General features: G+C 34.9%; 1 protein-coding gene across 1 annotated transcript in view; it reads right to left on the bottom strand.

The window, feature by feature from the left end:
• Positions 1-19,057, bottom strand: part of EPB41L2 (erythrocyte membrane protein band 4.1 like 2) — a 111,611-nt gene extending 92,554 nt beyond the window's left edge. Inside the window, exon 1 of the mRNA XM_085311116.1 lies at positions 18,969-19,057. The gene's annotated coding sequence lies outside the window, so the exon portion shown is untranslated. The remainder of the gene's footprint in view (positions 1-18,968) is intronic.
• Positions 19,058-19,652: the final 595 nt, after the last annotated feature.

Below are 19,652 nucleotides of genomic sequence, written 5' to 3'. Positions count from 1 at the left end.
AAAAAAAAAAAAAGGCAAAGAAACTATTCTTGCTTTTAAGTATATTTAAAAATCTTGTTTAGCATTCTGATCACTGAGTATTTACATCATTATTTTAAAAGGAAAACAATAAAAAAAATTAAAGGTGCTATTGTTTCTCCTTCCCATATAAATAATTTGAACAAACTATGCTAAAGAAAGCACACTATTTACAAAATTTAAGTATATAAGATCTGTAATTGAGAACACTCATCTTCACTGAATAAAGTTATGCAATTCTAGCTTCTGTGCAAGTAAAAATATTTTTTAAATGATTACTAAGGGAACCACAGCCAAGATTTTCTTCATTCACAAAAAGGAATCATATAACCTTGGCACTTAGTTTATTCTCTATTCATATCTAATCTTACTTTGCCCCCAACATTAACATTTGGTAAAACAAACAAAAACACAAAACCAAAAACCTCTACACAAAACAAAAAACGCTCAGCTTTCTTACAAACTTTTCTACAGTCTTTCCTATCAGCTTTCACACTGGTTTATTTTAAACTGAGCTGATAGGAAAGACCGTAGAAAAGTCTGTAAGAAAGCTGAGCGTAGAGTGTTTTTTTTGTTTTGTTTTACTAAACCATTGAACTTTACTTTTCACTAGAAAAAACACTGAAACAAAGCAAGAAGAAACAAGTTTGTTCCCAGCTATAGATAAATTCACTCTGATTTATTTCACTAAGACTTCCTGAAGTGCCTCGGGAGATTTCCTTCTATATTAAGCTTAGAAATACTATACAAGCCTATACCATACATTCTTCCTCTCTTTACAACCGTCCCTTCACTTAGCTGTATTGAATCTTAATTTAACTGAACTGCTGCCATCAGCTCCATGCATTCTACAGACTTAGGTATGTTTTTAAAACTCATTGTACGACATCTACATTTTCTCTTCAACACTCCTCTTYGAACTGTAATACCTCTAACTTGCCAGCACTTCTCAGCTGGAGGCTTGTTCTTAAGTGTTTAAAAACTGTAATCCACTATTGTCTCCCCAGTCTTCCTGTCATTAGTAGCTCTGAGGTATGGAAAATATCAACTTCATCTATATACTGTTGTAAGCATTCAAGTTCTTGATAATCATAAGGAAGACAGAAAATGATACTTGAAGTATACCTACAGCTTCTTTATTCTCTCCATTAATGTTTACTACACTTACAGAGAACTAGTTTCTACCAGCCAAAGATGTTACCAAGTATTTCTAAACCATCTTAACAGCAACCTGTGGCAGAAATGTTATTCTTATATTCTTATGAACTGTCAACTCTTAAGTAACATACAAGAAAAGCTTTCAAGTGGCACTACAGATCTGCTCTTGCCAAGTCAGCTACTTCTTTAGACACTCACCTGTGTTTCTTCAAGTAAATAACAGGTGAGCTAAATGTGTGGGCCAAAGTCTGAAACACCTACAAACCAGCTAACTTGCTATCATAAGCCACAATCAAGGCAGGTTTGATTACTATAAAGTTAATTCTATGATTCACTACATGACAAAATACACAATAACCAAAGAGTAAATCCAATTGTAACTGAGCTGCAAACTACAGACAAAAAAAGTGACTTAGCATGCTTAAAAGATCAAGTGTCAACTAAAAYTCAAGAAACTCCTCATTTAATCTTCTACTCAGGAAGATAGAACACCAACCACCATTTTATTCTTAAAAGGTTTTGTTTATGATTAGCATAGCCATGTCCCAGCAATTACTTCTAGATTTAAAGAATACCTTCCTCTTTCAAATGAGGAAAAAATATACTGTTTTACTGCTAGGGTCAAAAATTTTACAACAAAATCCAGAAGATGATATGCGATATTGACTTTCTTTGTATGGATTAAGTGAGAAGATTGCAAAGGTTGACTGCATGCCAATTTGGAAAGTGATATTTTAGCAGTCAGCAAGATCACCGTGCAGACAAAGATTAAGAAAAAACAGATTCACAATCAAAGCACAACAGCTAGGTTTTTTTCATTACCTTAGAATGGAGTGCAACACATGCAAGAAAGTGATCTCAGTTAAGGGCTCTGGCATCCAAAAATCCTTACAGTTCCAAATCTATAGCAAGTTTTARAACAAGACAGGGTTTTGTTCTTCTACTTTCCTAATTAAGAACGCAGATACTTCATATAACACTGGAAACCATTAAAAATACAATACTATCAAATCTGCAACTGAAACTAGAACCAACTACAAAGCCAGGCACTGTAACATTTATATCTAGTTTATTTCTAGCCCTGCTGGAATTCATAATCATCAAAAGACATAGACCGATTCTCATAGAAAAATCAAGAATGCTTTTTGACCATGAGTTGAAAAAACTGTTTAAGGTGACATTGTCTTAAATATTGGCTTAAATATATTTGTCTAAATAATAAAATAAATAAAGAGCTTCCAAAGAAACCATCCAAGGAAGGATGAGAAAACGCTGACACTCTGGAATACCATCATCTCCCATAAAAACCTCAGTATTTTTTTCTAAGGCTTTAGCTTGTAAGTATTTAGTTTTCAGTGGTTATTATGTTACTTCTGATTTGTACAGCATTGAAAGACTACCTCCTTCATCAAAAGTGAAGGAATATCTACATGTCCTACATGTCTAATTTAAAAATAACTCTTGGATATAGAGGATACTCAATATTATCATCTAGCTGTATTCTAAAAGGGAAAATTAATTGTAAGGCTAGACAAATCTGTTAGCACTCACCTAAACAGCTATATGATTTCCTAAATACATGAGGAAAAAAAAATACATCTGCATATAAAGTGCAACATGAAAAGTAAAATATTTATTTCTAGCCTTCAAATGCATAAACAAAAGCGTCATTGAAGGCTTGCAAAGTTAAGCATGATGATTATGTCACAGGCAGAAAATATTTTCAATAGTGATTAGGAAGATCCCAAAGTAACTTTCTGTAAACTAATAATATTTTTCATCTTACTCAAAACTAACAAATAGTTACAGGACAGCACTTAGCTATGGAATCCAGTCAGTGAAATCTAGCATCAACCAATACTCTYGACAAAAATCAAAGTTCTTTCCTTCAATTTTTCATTGCAGGGCACAGCAAGTGTGCCTACTCTATCCCATACTATACCTGACCATACTAAATCTTAACAAATAATGATTAAATGAACATCATTCCATACATGGGAGACTGATGTTATGTACTGTCTACTAAGGCTGTAATTGTTCATTACTATCTTGGCTCAACAGATGTGCCTCTCCCTGATGTTTAAAATGAACCACTTCACATACCTGGCTTAGAGAGAAGCCACTTAAACAGCTAACTGAAACAGAACARGTATATCTGTCTTGTTAGGAGGTGTAGAAAAAGGTGAAGCAGCAATTTTGTATGATGGAATGGGGAAGGGGGAAGGGGAGTGCTGTTCTAAACACGAACTGCATCCAATGCAGTTATAAATAACCAAATCTTTGTTTTTATCTCATAAAGACAATATATATTTAATCTGAAAAACAACTCCTCCCTTTTCTGTTCATTAGTATCAACTTAGTAGAAGAGACTATGTTGCTGCTTGTCTTAATCATATCACAGTAATCTATTTTGTCTTGCCTACAGCTAAAATCACTTACGAAGTATCAAGTTCTCAGGAAAAAGATTCAGGTTCCCTTGCTCAAGAGAAATACCTGAAGATAAAGACCAACCCTTACAAGCTGTGGCACTCACTTTGGGGCTATACTTGGAGCTGTAAACAATTTGGTCTGGTGAGTATCTTCAGGAAACATCACTGATATGTCTGTGCTGCTAACAACTCAATTTTTATACTTCATAGTTCTTCCATGTCCCTTCAAAAATCCCACTCCTGTCAAATGGCATAGTCATCTGAGTTTGATCACTGACTGAGGACTGAAGTTCATGACATATGCTTGACCTCATAGAAACTTCACAAGATGTTTAACCATATACTTAAAAAAAAGTGGAGAAAATGATTGATTTTGTATTTGGCAAGCAAGCAGGTACTGTCTACAAAATTTCTTGCATGCTTGTGTAGGCGATGCTATTTGTATTTCTGGGGGTTGGTGCACACAAACAATGGTTTAAAGAATAGCTTTCAGATACCATTAGATTGCAGACCTTTGGTTCCTTCACAACTAGCCTGGAACATGCTCCGAGTTAGACAAATATTCACAGGATATTCAGCTCAGATGCGGAGGGGCTTGCCTGCAAAGTAATCACCATATTTGCTTCTCCTTTCCTCCTTACCCTTTCTTTACTCAGTTCACTGGGAAAGGAAAATGTACCAAGGAGACCAAATAGTGCCCATCCCCATGGAGCTTCTTCCCTGCTATGCGCACTGGGATTTAAAATTAAAAATGCCTGGGACACAGACTGCTGCTAGTGTTGCTTGCAACACTGGCAGGCTGTTAGAGCTACAAAGAGAGACATAYGTGCCAAAATACGTACTCCCTCTTGCCAAGCATATAATCATGATGCATACTTCCTGGTAGGAAAAGGATTTAGTAAATATGAGACAATTTCCTTTTCCCCTTGCTTAGAAACTGTCTTCTTTCCCACATGCTTAAGGTCAGGGAAAAAGAAAGGGCACTGCTTCCACACTTACAAGAATCTCAGTTAATTCTCTGCACAGAATGTTCAGCTTAATTTGATCAATCATATTCCATATTTTCTTACYAATTCAAATGACAGTCACTACTTACCAGTCTTGAGGACCTATCACAGCATTTTTGTCTCCTGCTACTCATGAAATTCTTCAAAAAAAAAAAAACGTTTGAGGGTTACATTCATTTCATATATGCCCCCACCTGTTCTCAAGTCCACACTATGTGACCCGCCAGTAGGCTGTCTCCTCATCTGAAACAGTTGGGGAGCACCTGCAAAAGACTGTGGGTTTTATACCTGAGTCAAGGCATRCATTTGGTTAAAATCTTAATGAGAGAGGAAGTTTTCCAGAAAGTTGCTCTTGCCAGCAATTTTAATTAAACTGGAACAGGATGTATATAGAATAATGGATATTTTCTGAGGCACAAAAAGGTAAAGGGTAAGTAAAAGGGCAAAATACAAATAGCAGAGTATTATAGCAGAAAAGCAAATTTGTAGTTTGCTTTATTACTGTAGTATGAGAATGTTCTGGTAATAAATTAATACTAATGCCTAATGAGCAATACTAGTAAGACAATGATGGCCAAACTAAGGCTAGGATTTCAAGATAGTCCTTGTTACAGCAGAACTAAAGGATAACTTGACACATCCTAGTGAAAAACAAATATGAAAATATTCAGGCATCAGATGGTTCTTTGGCTGGTTCTTTAGCTGGTATACTAAGAAAAAAAAAATTCTGAAGTGTTGAATTTTCATTTTAGTAAGAGGTATTCAGATCTGTTTTAAAACATTGCATCAAAATAATCTAATCAAATCTAATAAAATGCTGATTTTTTATAATGCTAAGGCTTCCAGAACAGCAGAGAATCATTTGTCACTTAGATCTATCCGAGCAGAACTTGTCTACTTACTCAAAGACACCCATCAAATGATTTAAAGGTCACTAGAGTAACTTCCATRATGGTATTTTACCTACTTTGCAACATTATTCTGCTACTTAACACATCTTTTCCTATTTGCAAAGGAGGAGGAAGTAAGACCTTTTACTCATGATAAGTTGTCACAGATTTGAGTTGCCAGATAAGACACATTCAAAAGAGTCAAGAGCTTGAAAAGGATGTAGCAAAACAGCTGAAGTGTTTTTGGAACAAAAGTCAACAACGCACATAGTGAGTTCGCATAGCAGCCGGACTYGCCTGATAGCAAAAGGCAGTTTGCAAATACTCTGTTTCAACAGAACTATTAGCCATTTTTTCAAGCTTTCTTCTGCTTTTCGCTTCACGATTTCGGGGCGGGGAGGGAGGGGGAAAGAGGGGAGAAACTGCTAAAGTAATTCAGAAATACCAACGAAAGTTTGAAACATTACTTTTTCTCCCAAGCTTGGTAGTCTTCTGGCAACTGTGCCTCACATTCAGAGCTTAAACCCCAATGGGTATCTCCTCAAGACTATCTGTACAAAAAATGATCAGAGATACAAAACAGAAGAATCTCTGCCTTCACTCTAGAAATTAAATCATGTAATTTATTATATTTTTAAGCATTACAGTTTAGAAATAATGAGCTAGTCAAATAAAATGTAACTTAAAAAAAAATATACACAATTTCCTTCCAAATCAAAACCATTTTCTGTATTGGCTTTTTTTCCTTTTGCTGATTTTCCCCATCCCCATTTCTACTATTTGAAATATAGTACACAAGCCTGGGACCTGGACTTTAGAACTAAATACRAACTCTTCTGTTCTTATAAGGAGTGCCAAGGTAATCACTGGCAAAATGTACACAGACTATAAACGACAGAGCATTAGGAGACAGAAACTCTCCCATACCTAACAGATGCATATGGATTCACTGCACACTGTTTCTTGGCATCATGACCCTGTCACATATTATACAGATTCATCCAGTTTGGGGCTTCTCAGTACAAGAGGGACACAGACATACGGGAGCTAGTCGAGTGAAAGGCCATTAAGATGGTTAAGGGATTGGAGCATCTCAAATTTGAGAGGGTGTGAAAATTTGAGAGGGTGTGAAAGCTGAGACTGTTTAGCCTGCAGAAGAAAAGACAAAGGGGTGATCTTATTAACGAATATCCGATTTTTTTCTTTTTCTTTTTTTTTTTTTTTTTGGGGGGGTGGTGGTGGTGTAAAGAACACAGAGCCAGACTCAGTGCTGTCCAGAGACAGGACAAGAGGCAATATGCACAAGTTGAAACAAAGGAAATTCTTTCTGAACATGAGAAAATACTTTTTCACTGTGAGGGTGACTGAGCACTAGAACAGGTTGCCTAGACAGGCTGTGGAGTGTGCACCATTGGAGACATTCAAAACCCAACTGGACAACCTGTGCCATGTAGCTTTGCTTTGAGCAGGGGGTTGGCCTAGACTCTCTCTTCAGGTTCTGTGATTACTGGCACAAATAAAATGACTAGAGTTTTTCTCCAAGAGAGGCAGAAAGAGAGATATGTAGTGTAAAATAAAGGCATTCCTATCTATGACCATAGATGCCAAGTACTTCACCAAAGCAAAAGCTTGAATCTCTACCTCAAATCAGTTTGTAAAACAAAGTGCAATCAAGAAATATTGATCACCATCAGATGTTTTAGGAATAAAAGGAAAAAGACTATTCTGAACTCCAACAATAAGGCATGTTTACAGCAGTTGCCTGGCTTCCTACAAGAAACAAGGCTCCTGTAATCATACTGCCTATCTGTTCATCTGTTTGTTATCTTTCTCTAATAGAGAAGTTCAATGGTCAATTTCAACTGAATTTGGCAGTAGTTCAGAGATCTCAATAATACTCAATTCCTACAAGATTCATGAAAGCAGCTAGGCAGAAAAGAGATTCAAATCAACTAAGAATCTATAGTATGAATCCATAATTACATTCTCTTTGTCTTACTAGCTTTACAGTCAGTACGTTTACTGGCCAGACCAAACACATACTTACTTAATAATATTTGGTATTATATTTATAATGGAAGGAAACAAAGGAAAGAAAGATAATGACAGCACTGAAACATTTTGAGGGGACAGGAAGAAAGCTGGCAGTTTGTATAAAGGAAGACAGTCACAGAAAGCCATGCTTCACTAGGTCTTTCATTAGACCTTAGCTTAAATATTTGTATTCCTGATGCTTACAAGTAAACTTCAAGTGAATACTGAGGAGGTTTATAAGACAGACAATAACTTTATTTGTCACTGCTAGCTAAAAGTGGCTTGTAGACAGGAAACTTACAACTACAGAAACTCGTCAATTCTGGTACCGAGATTGTTAGTATGCTGACAAAACAAGGATTTTGGCTTTTATTCTCAGTTTCACATTTATAAATTTCAATACTTCATATTACTACTTCCACAACTATCATGTTGTAAAGTGGGAAATCGGAGAAGGGAAGAAAAAGGTGAAAGAACATGAGAGGAATAGTATTTCAAATACATGAACAACTAATCGCCTGAAGATGTGTACTGATCTTGCCTTGCTTTTATCACACTAATACTACATTAATTAAAAAGTTGCTGAAAGAAGTTAGCAGAATCAAATCTAGCCATATAAATCAGTTTCAGCTGGTATAAGACAGACTTGTAGGACCTTCATGATGAGTTTTTTTCTTTTTTTAAAAAAAAAAGAACTACATAGTTTACGCCCTTAATTCAAGATCTTCTGCACCAAGAAACATGTGGATACAGTTAGTTGAMTAACATATAAAAAGGAAGAAAGGAGGGTTGAAAAGCTCTGATTATTGCAAGTATTTAAACTAATAATGCAGAAAGGATGATATAGATAGAAGTTTTATCTCATGAATAGCTTATCTTACAATTTTGGTCAAATAGTCACAGTGTATTTGCACTCATTCAAGCTTAGTTCAAAAGGCTTCACAGACAGTCATTCTGGTATTTTGGTAGCAGCAGTTCCTCAGACTAGAAATACCTCAGTTACAGGCACACAAATCTTGTTGCAGTTTACAGGTCACGGTGACCTGTTAGACTGGAGGCAGAGGTAACACCCGCTGTGTATATCACATTGCGAACCAAGAGTATACTTTTCCTCATATCTGTTCATAGTTTGATCAATAACAGATAGTTTCAAAGCTGTATTTTAGACACGGGCACATGTTCACATATATAGACAATATATAAAGCACTTCCGTCTCACTCAAGAGACTGACTATACCAACCTCCACAGTATGTTCTTCAAGAGAAAGTATCAGTAGTTTTTGTTAGAAGTTTCTATTATGCAACAGTTCAAGGAAGTTCATTTGCAGCCTATGTACAATTTAAATTGCTTAATTCATTTTTTTTAACTTGAAGGAAGAGGAAGAAAATACAGTATAAATCAGGTTACAATTCTCATGACATTGCATGAGGAAGAGAAAAAATGAAAAATCTTGGGCATCTTACTACAAGAACTTAGTAGATCTTATTTAGAACTCTCATAATAGCATCTCACCCTTTTTGGAAGAATCAGCAGATCCCTCATGTTTTAATGACAACCTACTTTCTTATGTAAACTACAGAAGAAAACAGATACAGTCATCATAAGATCAGAGAAAAATGTCATGATATTAAAAAGTGATTTAAAGGGCTTAAAATAAGAAGTTTCAAGAGTTTACACTGAGCTCTTCATATGAGGAAATATTCTCTAATGCATGTTTGCAATGGGTTAAGGAGGAGAGATGGCAACCTCTTTGCCACCCACTCAGAACCTCACTACAGTAAATCCCTTCAAAACATGATATATTTTCTATCTGCTTACCAATTGCTATATTTCAAAACCCTCCCTGGTGGGAATTCCTGGTAACAACTTCAATAAATCAATATAACTAACCATTCTGATGCTGTAATTTTTTCAATTGAAAGGTTATACAATTTAAAAATATGGTATTACTGGAGGCAATGACAACCTAGCTTAAGCAGAGAAAGAAGAAATTAGTTCTTATACTTAGTACTACTGTATTTCTTACACATTCTTCAAATTTAAATCAACAGCAACCAGTAAGTGAAGACATTTTGAGATTATTTTAGCTTTACAGATAGAATTAAATGTTTAACAGTTAAAACTGCCTACATAAAAAGAGGAAATAAAACTGCCTACAGGAAACAAAGCAGCATCCTATTGATCATACATTGCTATGTTGACTCAAGCGTCTCATGAGCACAAAACCACAATAGTGCAGTGTCTTTGCATTATGTTAGACTGCAAGCCCCTTACTTTGCATAACTCTTTTTCTACTTCATGCTATTCAAGAGCTATCTGCTGGTCAGACCTTTGAATATTACCATTCCTACAATAATGCTAGGCAAACAGCCACAAAGCTGACTAGCTGTAGAAAGAAAAAAGATTAGCAGTGTATTTCCATGCACTGGAGCAAGTATACCTTATCCAAGCAAGTTACCAGGCTGCAGGAAAGAACAGAGCACAGCTGATCATGTCTGAAAAATGGAAAACAAAATTCCATATGACTAGATTCCTCCCTTTCCTCTTATTTCCCTCCCTCCAAATTAGGCCCTCTTTAGCACTCCAAACAGAAAGGGAAGGCTAATGGAGGCTGAAGCCTTAGGAGTTTGTGCCCAAGTATGCTTTACATGAGCATTGGTGACTTCTCTCTTGCTATCACTTCTCCCTATACAGTGACAAGCTGAGAATTTAAAGATTAGTTTGATCTATGATCTTTCTGCTTGGTTCCTCCAGCCTTCTACAGTAAAATTTTCAAGAGTGTTTTAAACACTAATAGCAAAATAACAAAGCACACAAGTAATTCAAAAATGTAACTACAACCAAGCCAGCAGATCAAACTAGAAAACTGAACATAGCATTCTACTGGCTAAAAGCAATGTATTGTTGAGAGACTTCTAGCAGAGGTACTTCAGCTTTCTGCAGAATTACTGGCCCTTCAGGGTATCAGCAAAGGCAATTTTGTCATGTGAACAATCGCATACTCTTGAGAAGTAAGGGTAGCCTATGGTAGTGCTTTTCAAGCACAGGGACAGGTCTGTACATTGAAATGCATTTTATGCAAAGGGAGAACATACCTCAAAAGATAACAAGGCATTTCCCTTTAGCCTGGAAAGGTAAAAGCAACAAGAACTGTTTCCCAAACTAAAGGACAGAAGTGCTGGAAAGGACATCATCAGCTTAGTCTGATGTTGCAAGAAAAACTGTAGTTCTTTTTCTATAAGGACTATTTTATATTATCCCATTTGCAACACTAGCTATGTTGCCTTTTCTAAACAAAGAATTCTGAAGCGGTTTCTACAGTTTCAGTTAAAGCCCTGAATGTGATCACCTTTATATAAAGCAACAAGAAACCTTTCATACTTGAATAGTATAGCATTTAAAAATCCCATCTCTGGATCAGGTAACATTTTATTGCTCACAGGAGACACAAAAGTTATGCATACTTTTGCAACACATCACCATCAGACCACTCTCAACCCATTACAAATTTCATATGTCTAACTATGAGTAGCAGATCAAAACACATCTTCCAGTCTTTAGTAGACCGTGACTTTGCAAACAATAGCATTTACTTAAGAGTTAATTCAACAGGAGAAATGAAAAAGGCAGGAGAACAGCAGAAGAAAGAGGTGRTGAGGAAATGGTTACAGAGAGCTATGAGCTGTGAAAATATGGGAAATCACACTTTTAGAGGATAAACCCAGACTGGGGGGGGAAGGGAGAGCAAAAAAAAACCCATTACACCTGTTGAAGACAAAAGCCCAACTTCAGTTGCTTAAAGATTTCCTACATAACTTCCATATACAGGCTCCATACTCAGCTTCCTATTTTAGTTGATTGCACATCATTTTCATCTAATAAATCTCTGCAAAGAATTTCTTAAAGAAACCAAATTTTTGTAAAGTTTAAACTAAGCTATTGAAAAGTGGAAATAATCCTAACTTCAATCCTGCAAAGAAATCTTATGGCATAGTAGAGTTTTTAATCTTTTATAAAGATCACCAGTAATACTCTCAAAAATAGTAAACAAACAACTAAAAAAACCTGATACAGGTGGAATTCCCATTACAGCAGCATCTTGCTGTTTTAGTAAGAATATTTAATACTTACGAAGCTCTGTTTTGACAGATGTCAAAGTTGCATTGTGATTTTTTTCTCCTACATTTTACAGAATAATTACACATTACCAAGCTTTTTCCAACACTATACTCATTCAGAAATCCAACTAATGTTGTTCTGTCACAAAGTATTCAACCCTTTACAACACCAAATATAAAACAAGATAAGTTCTGCACAAGTGTTAACATTCCAGTGACATTTTGAAACTATCAGAGAATACTACCTTAACTGAACATATCTGGGAAAAAAGACCTAAGTGCACAGAATCAGATATTCTCAAATTTCTGTAACAGGGTAATTTAAGGATTGTATTCAGCATGAAATACTCTTGCGATGTATGTGTATATAGAGGTCCTTTCCATCAGATGAAGATGAGATATATTCAAGAATTTAAACATCTGACAGCAAATCAATGCCATCTCAACACACTATCATCCCTCATATTTCCCCACACACGTACATCAAGCAGACCAGAAAGAAGTGACTAGATCAAATACATGGCAAGAGACAGAAACCAAAGCTAGAGAAGAGCAGCTTCTGCTAAAACAAATGAAAAACTCAATACTCAAGATAAACTTAGTTTCTCCAAATAAAAGTGATCTTCTTTATTTCATTTTATATAGGAAATGAAGGTGAGGAAAGAACAAGCAAGATTTGACAAGCTACAGAAATCCTGGGCAACAGGTACCTAGTAGGGTTGATACAGCAGGATATTCTTCTAACAGAAGTTCTAAGTGCTCAGTGTGCCACTAAGTTCCAGCTCACCTACTTATTGCACATGAAAATTATTTAACTTCACTAAAATTCAGAAAACTGTTCTACTAAAAGCTATTTCCTGAAAGAAGGAAATTGCAAAAATTCGGTATTGATTCAAATTTAGTTTTTTTTAAAAAAATCTTTCAATCGCAGACCATAAACCAGAATGAAAAAGAGCACAAAAAATGCAATGAAACTCTATTAAGGGGTAGAAGGCAGGGTAGAAAAAAAGATGCTTTAACTAAAGTTAAAAGGAATTGAAAACATGACATTGTTGTGGGATTTTTATAATACGGACTTGCACTATCTCCTAATTTAATTTTTTAAATATTTTAAATTATTTTTTTTAAAAAATAAATTAATTTAAAATTTAAATCTGAGGGCACTTTCCCTAYTATAAAAACTGAAATAGCTTCTTTATGTACTACACAGTCAAGTTCTAACACATAGAACCTATCTTCAGTTAAAAAAAAATTGATGATATACAAGAAAATCAGAGTACTGCAGCTCTGCTCTGATTTTCATCATTGCTCAAAATACAGCAATTTACCCTTTGAAATAGTAGTAAATCAAGTGATTACCAAAAACATAGTCCAATATCACAGTATGGTCAGAACAAAAATTTCACTTCCTCCATGTGAATATATGAAGTAAAAGAAAATATCTGTACAAAGCATCTTTTATATGAAGATTTTTAATCAACACTAATTTCATATCAGCCAGCTGCCTTTACCCCCTTAAATGTGTTAATTATCCACCTCTCTTAATGATGACCCATGAAAGACACCATCACCTTTTTTTTTTTTTTTAGGTTTCTGTTCACACTAAACTACAGAGTAAGGTCTCCCCTATATCTAAATGATTTATTCACTGAAATTTCTCCAAATCACCAAGAACTTTCTGAAACTTTGAGCCTTGAAATGTAAATCAAAAATTAGAAGTGTTCAAGAACAATGTAGCCTGGAAACCAGTAATTAGGAATAGTTCTAACTTAATTCTACTATGCTCTGGGTTCATCCTTAGCTTTGGTCCAAATTATTTTTGTTTCTTTCACAAAGAAGGTTAAATTGAATAGGATCTCTGAAAGTATGATCAAATTACTTTAACTTGGCTTGCCATCATAATTACACCATCAGTTTACTAAGGGACACCTATGGATATACTGCCCACATCATCTGAAACAAAGGTTTAGTCAACAGAAGTAATTAAAAGAATCAGCCAGAGAAATAAAGCATTCTTCTGAAATATATGCCTATGTTTTTACTTTTGACATAACCAAAAGATATTCATTGACTACCTCTATTTGTTATGCATTATCCAATTAAATTAACTGCCTATATACTGATTCTTCTAGCAAGCATATGCATAGGATGTTTATTGTTTATCTTGGGAATGGTACAACATAAAAACACACAGAATTTGTAAACTTTAACATCTGCAGAAATGTCTTTTTAAGGTAAATGCATAAATGAAGTTTTAAAAGTTTAACAAAAAACTATTTATCAAGTATATTTAAGTCAGAGAGAAAAAAATGACTTCTTTTAAAATTAGTAAAATCAAAACACTCTTGTGAACTTTTGAACAGAAAAGATCCAGGCATTTTAAATGGCATTTTTAATCTTCAACCCCTTGGAAACAAATCAAAAATCATTCACAAATAAAAGAACAGGTTGATTTTACCTCCAGTTTTAGATTTTAAGTATTTAACCTTTACATCTAAACTGCAATATGCTAGCATTTTTTTTTTCTTTTTAACTTTGCCATCCAAATTAATATTCCCCACACTATTCAACAACTTTTTAATGGATATAAAATGTTTGAAGTCAGAAAACTAGGGCTCATGATGTTCAGCCAATAACAACTGCTTTCATCTGGTCCCATTCTGCAACTGTAACAGCTATGCATGGCATATATCTTGAGCTTTATCTAACATATTAGGCATACTCTAAACAGACCTAACAACTATGGTATTTTATGGTAAATCAACCGTCTTCATGCCAGGTGTTCCCTTAGAATGCAAGCAAAGATAATGAAAATGAAACTTAAAAATCACAGCTAAAAATTGTGAGCTGTGAACAAAAGCACTAAAAAACGCATAGAAGTCATTATTTTTATAAAAAGCAGTATATGGTTCAGGTGAATCTGTTCCCAACCTATTGTTTCATATCACTCACATGAATTTTTAAAAGCCCATTTGCAAGCAGTAATGAAAATACTTTCACTCTTAGTCCAACACGTCAAGCACAATTCCTCAAGCACCGTGATTCCTGCTCGAGGTGTCCCTGCTTGAGCAGCTTGAACTAGACAACCTCCAGAGGTCCCTTCCAACCTCAACTATTCTGCAATTCTGTGAAGATAAAGAGCTAAATCATTTAGACTTTCCAAAAAGCCAGCACAGACAAGTATACTTCAGCTAACAAGTATGTATTATAAAGCTTCATAAGACATTCCAATAATACAAGAAACAGAAATCCATAATACAAATGGAAACAAGAAGTAATACAACTTCTAACATCATTCTTATCATTCTTTTGTATCAGCACTAAAATTTTTGCACAAACTTTTCCTTCAGAAGGATGCAATCTGTTTCACATGACATTTAATAGTTGGTGTCTAGTTAGTACTGCAAATAGTCTGCCAGGTTACTGAGCTTGCAGCTGCCTAAGGATATAGGTAAAGTACGCAGCAACATATATTTTAYACTAAATTTGCCAAAACAATTGGTGGAGGGATGTAGAGAGGAGAAGGGGAAAATAAGCTTTTGGCTTCAACCGCTTATGGTCCTAAAATTCAAAAAGCAGTATACCACATATAACAAATATAATTTGGTATTCYTAAAATGGAGTATTTTAGCATATCACACTCATATGTTCCCCAATTCAACATTTTGTCTGCTAYCATGTTTCATTATCCGAAGGCAAAATGAAATCTTACTACGTTTTTAACATAGATATCTCTGCCAATGTAAGTCTTTTTACAGAGAAGAAATCTTTTCTCCACAATTTTTTTCACCCACAAAATAGCACGGAGGTAAAAGCTATTCCCAAATTCACTTATACAGTGTCAATTCTGCTACATTTCAGGAAAAAAATGCACTGGTAATACTGTTTTTTTGTTGGTTTTTTGGGGGTTTTTTTGGGGTTTTTTTTTTTTACACAACACCTCAAGTATTCAGTCTGTTCCATAATTCTATCATTCTATTTTGCAAATATCCCAAGGAACTTAACTATCATCCATACTTACAGAAATGAGAGGGGATACAAGAAATGGTATAAATTAAACCGTGACAAAAAGTCTTAATGTTTTAATGTGCTAAGTGTCTCACCTTTTCTATTGAATGGAATTAGAAGATAGAGTATGGATTTCAGTCTTCAGAAATGTTTGCTTTCCTCATGTAAATGAAAATACTCCAACACACTTGAAAAAGTTACAATGGTCTCATGTTGTAAGCAAATCCCATACTGAAGACACAGAAAAATAAGTTACTATCTATAAAACACATCTCCTAGCACACAAAGAAAAGAGAAAGCATATAGTGAAAGTAGGTCCAAATATCCAAAATCCTAACTTAATTAATGTGAGATAATTAGAGATCAAAAATAGGTTTAATGCTAAAGCATTTGTAATTTGAGTTGTAAAGAATGAAGACTAGCACTGATATGCAGTAATCCTAGACTTCATCAGAACAGCTGCATTGGATCGCTATATTGCTAACCTCTCGTCAAAGATTACTGCAATGCAAGTGTTGACAGAGGGCACAAAGCAGCCTTAAGACTAAGCACTGACATAAGCATTAAATTTATTATAATAATTTTTTTTTGTCTTTTATAGATGCTGGGTTTGCTTCAGATGCATGGCCCAGTAACGTAGCATCCTACCAGAAAAAAGTACCCAAAAAGCTATACAACAAAAAGGATCAAGTCCTCTCAGAGGAGACTAATAAACAGGCTTATTAAAAAAATTAAAGTAATAAGCAAAGTAATCAATTGCTGATGCAATAACAGCAGATACAGATCTATTTTAAGTACAGCTTCAAAAGAGGGAAACAGAACAGGTGTTAGAAGGACAAAAATAAGCTTCTTTCAATGTAGGAAACAGCAGAAAGTATGGTTAATCTACAAACAATGTCTACAAAGTCCAAAATACTGTACTGGAAATTGAACAAGAGTTTCCAGATCCAAAACTAAAATATCAAACTCAAAGAAGTTTGTTTTTCATATCTGCAGGGTATACATAGTATATTCTAAAATGCTTTCTAAAGAATCTTTGCTCTTGTGAGTAACTGGAAGTAACAAGAATTATTTGAATAAATGTGAAACCCAAGTACCTACTTTCATAATCAAATTTTAATTTTGCTTTTGTTTTTCCTGAAGTAGTAGGAAACACGCTGAGTCAAACAGTCACAAGTTAAGCATCTGCCTATTGCCAATTCAAAGCTTCTAACAAGAATATATATTTTAAATCCCAAGCACAGGATAACAGAGTACTTCAAATTTGAAAAAGCTACTCTAATTTTCCATTGTGGTAAGAGATCACATCACACATTTCAAATATACACTGAAGAATGCTATTAAAAATACAAAATATATTCTTAAAATGTTGTAGTCAAATTCTTATCCAGGCCACTAAAAAGAATACCACAGTTGTACCCTATACTTCGCAAGCCACAGTAATGGGATAGCAGTAATTTACAGTAAATTGGTGTTACATTTAGCTGTACAACACTACTAATTATAGAGTAATTTCAATAATAAATATTTGGTTAAACTCTGCTTTGTCATTAGTGCAAGTAATTTAAGCTGAAACCGATCTTTTGAAATCCAACTTCTTTTTTTTAAGAGTCTATTTTTATTTTCTGGTAACTGGACATCTTTTTCTACAGAATATTTCTCTAGAATCAATGCTTTGCAAACAGAAAGCCACATAGACAATGTTAGAGGCAAAAGAGAAGATTCAAAGCTACAGCAGCAAAGCAACTCACAGTCCCCTTTAAACTGTCCTTAGCTAACCCTATTGTGCTTTCTACTAAGAACAGCCTTACAGAGCACACAGACTGTATAACGTAATAGCAGCAGAGTAAATTAAAGGCAAGCAGTATCACCTTCTTCAGAAAGGATCAAGGGCAGAGGGGGACCACAATCAAAGACTATGAAATACTTTGGTAAATAGTATACCAAGTCTTTTCAAAGCCACTGAATTAGAACCTCCTTTAAATAAAACACACTTCTAAAATTAACCCCATTGACAAAGTGTCCAGTTTAACAGAGAAGATCCTCCTGCCATGCAGCTTCACAACAAGATTTCTGAAGAGTCAAGCTACCATTACCAAAAGCAACTCCATAGATGAGCAGCAGTAGTAACTTACCATATCCATTAGGAGAAAAAAAAATGCTTGCTTCAAAGAATATTCACAGCCAGCAAATCAGTGTCTATGAACAGGGCCAACTCAAAAAAACTCAGGCAACTCATACTTGAGTCCAGTCACCAAACATCATGTTACCACTGAAGGAAGTTACGTGATAGGCAGAAAAAAAGGGCAAGCATCTTAAATCCTCCTTTCCAAGGCCTCACAAACATCACCTAGATTTGAGTCTTCTACTCTCATGAGAAAAGATTCAGCCCCAGTTTTTGTCCAGAACCAGGAAAAAAACAGGGTACGTGAGTATAGAAGGCACTAAAGTAAAGAGAATTATTTGGGAAGGGCAGTAGGATTTGAGGGTTGAAGGTGTTGTTGGGCTCTGAAGTTTCATGCATCAGTTACATGGATTTGTTCTGATTTTGTTTCTGTTTTATCTTTCAAAAGGAACTTCAGGAAGTAATACATCAGATGCAAGAACTACATAAAGAATACAACAAGCAGAGATCAAGTCATGAGTTGGAAASTGAAATTAGAAAACGCTAAGCATTTTTGTCAGCAATGCCTAAATAGCCTGCTGGGCTGACAACAATACTTGAGGAGATGCTGTGATGCAATACTTTGCATAGCACCACTACAAACAGCAGCCACTACTGCAGCTCAAACAGACTTTTTTTTTTTTCCAATCTTGTAAAATAAACAAGGTTGTATTCCTACAGAGTTTTCCCATTTGCATTACATGCAACTCTAATCTCATATGACATGGAGAACATGCTTTTCACATTTCACTAAGCAAGCAGAATGGCGATTGTTGCATTACCCAACAATAACTAATCCATATTCTCTTGATATGGCTTTCACATGGGCCACAATCCAAAGGCAGTGAATTTTGCAGAAGAAATAATCCACTAGTAAAGTTACTTTCACACAGCAGTTATATCATGGACATTTTAATTAACAATTTAAGCATTTACTAAAAAACCACAAAACTTAATATATCAGTAATGTATTTCCTTTTGCAATAGTACTAAATTGCCAAGTTAAACCGTGTAATTTATCATATTAACAGTAATACTATTTATGAGAAATTGAAACAGAATACAGCTGCTCATATTTATTAAGTTMCTACAGTACATTTTCTGGTATTAAAACAAACAAACAAAAAAAATCACAAGTTACCTTTAACTCCGATAAAAGTCTTGAAGACTGGTAAAATGAGATCACCTGGCACAACTGGATAGCAGCAGACTATCTTCTTTACCTATAAGAGAACTTAAAATTAAATTTATAGGCAAATCACACCAAACATCAGCACTACCAACCAAATGATTTGGAAAATCAGAAAAGTGAAACTGTACTTAAGTGAGAAGTATTTCTAAGTGTGAACACTTGTTCAAATACTATACAAAAAGCCCTGAATTTATCTCTTTTTAAACTGTCACACTTGACTTTGAGGGAGTTAGACTTTATAATAAAAAATACAAGAGGAATTGTTTCTTTCAATTTAGAAAGCCAGACATAACCTCTCACAGTACAGTTTGACTTCTTGTATAATTTGGGCTGTAACAGCACATTTTCATAGTGTATTTCACCCACGAACAGAATGGGCAAATCCATTTTCCTGCTTCAGTCACAAGCTCCCATTCCCTCTTTTGTGTCCAGCAACTGGATGAGTATACAGTGAGTCATTTTCCAATAATGCTTTTCTTGGGTTAATCTTCCCTGAGATGAAGAAAACCCACCTCCTCCCCACCCCAGCCAAATACCAAGATCAGATCAGCTCCACAATGAAACTATCATTTCAGTCAGTACATCGTTTTGAAAAAGACATCCAATCTTGCTTAAAGAAATAAATAAATAAGT

Source organism: Rhea americana, unplaced genomic scaffold (genome assembly GCF_003343005.1).
Source record: "Rhea americana isolate MKP2758 unplaced genomic scaffold, rheAme1 scaffold_332, whole genome shotgun sequence".
Classification (NCBI taxonomy): domain Eukaryota; kingdom Metazoa; phylum Chordata; class Aves; order Rheiformes; family Rheidae; genus Rhea; species Rhea americana.
Note: the sequence above shows the minus strand (reverse complement) of the source record. Positions and strands in the feature narration are given on the sequence as shown.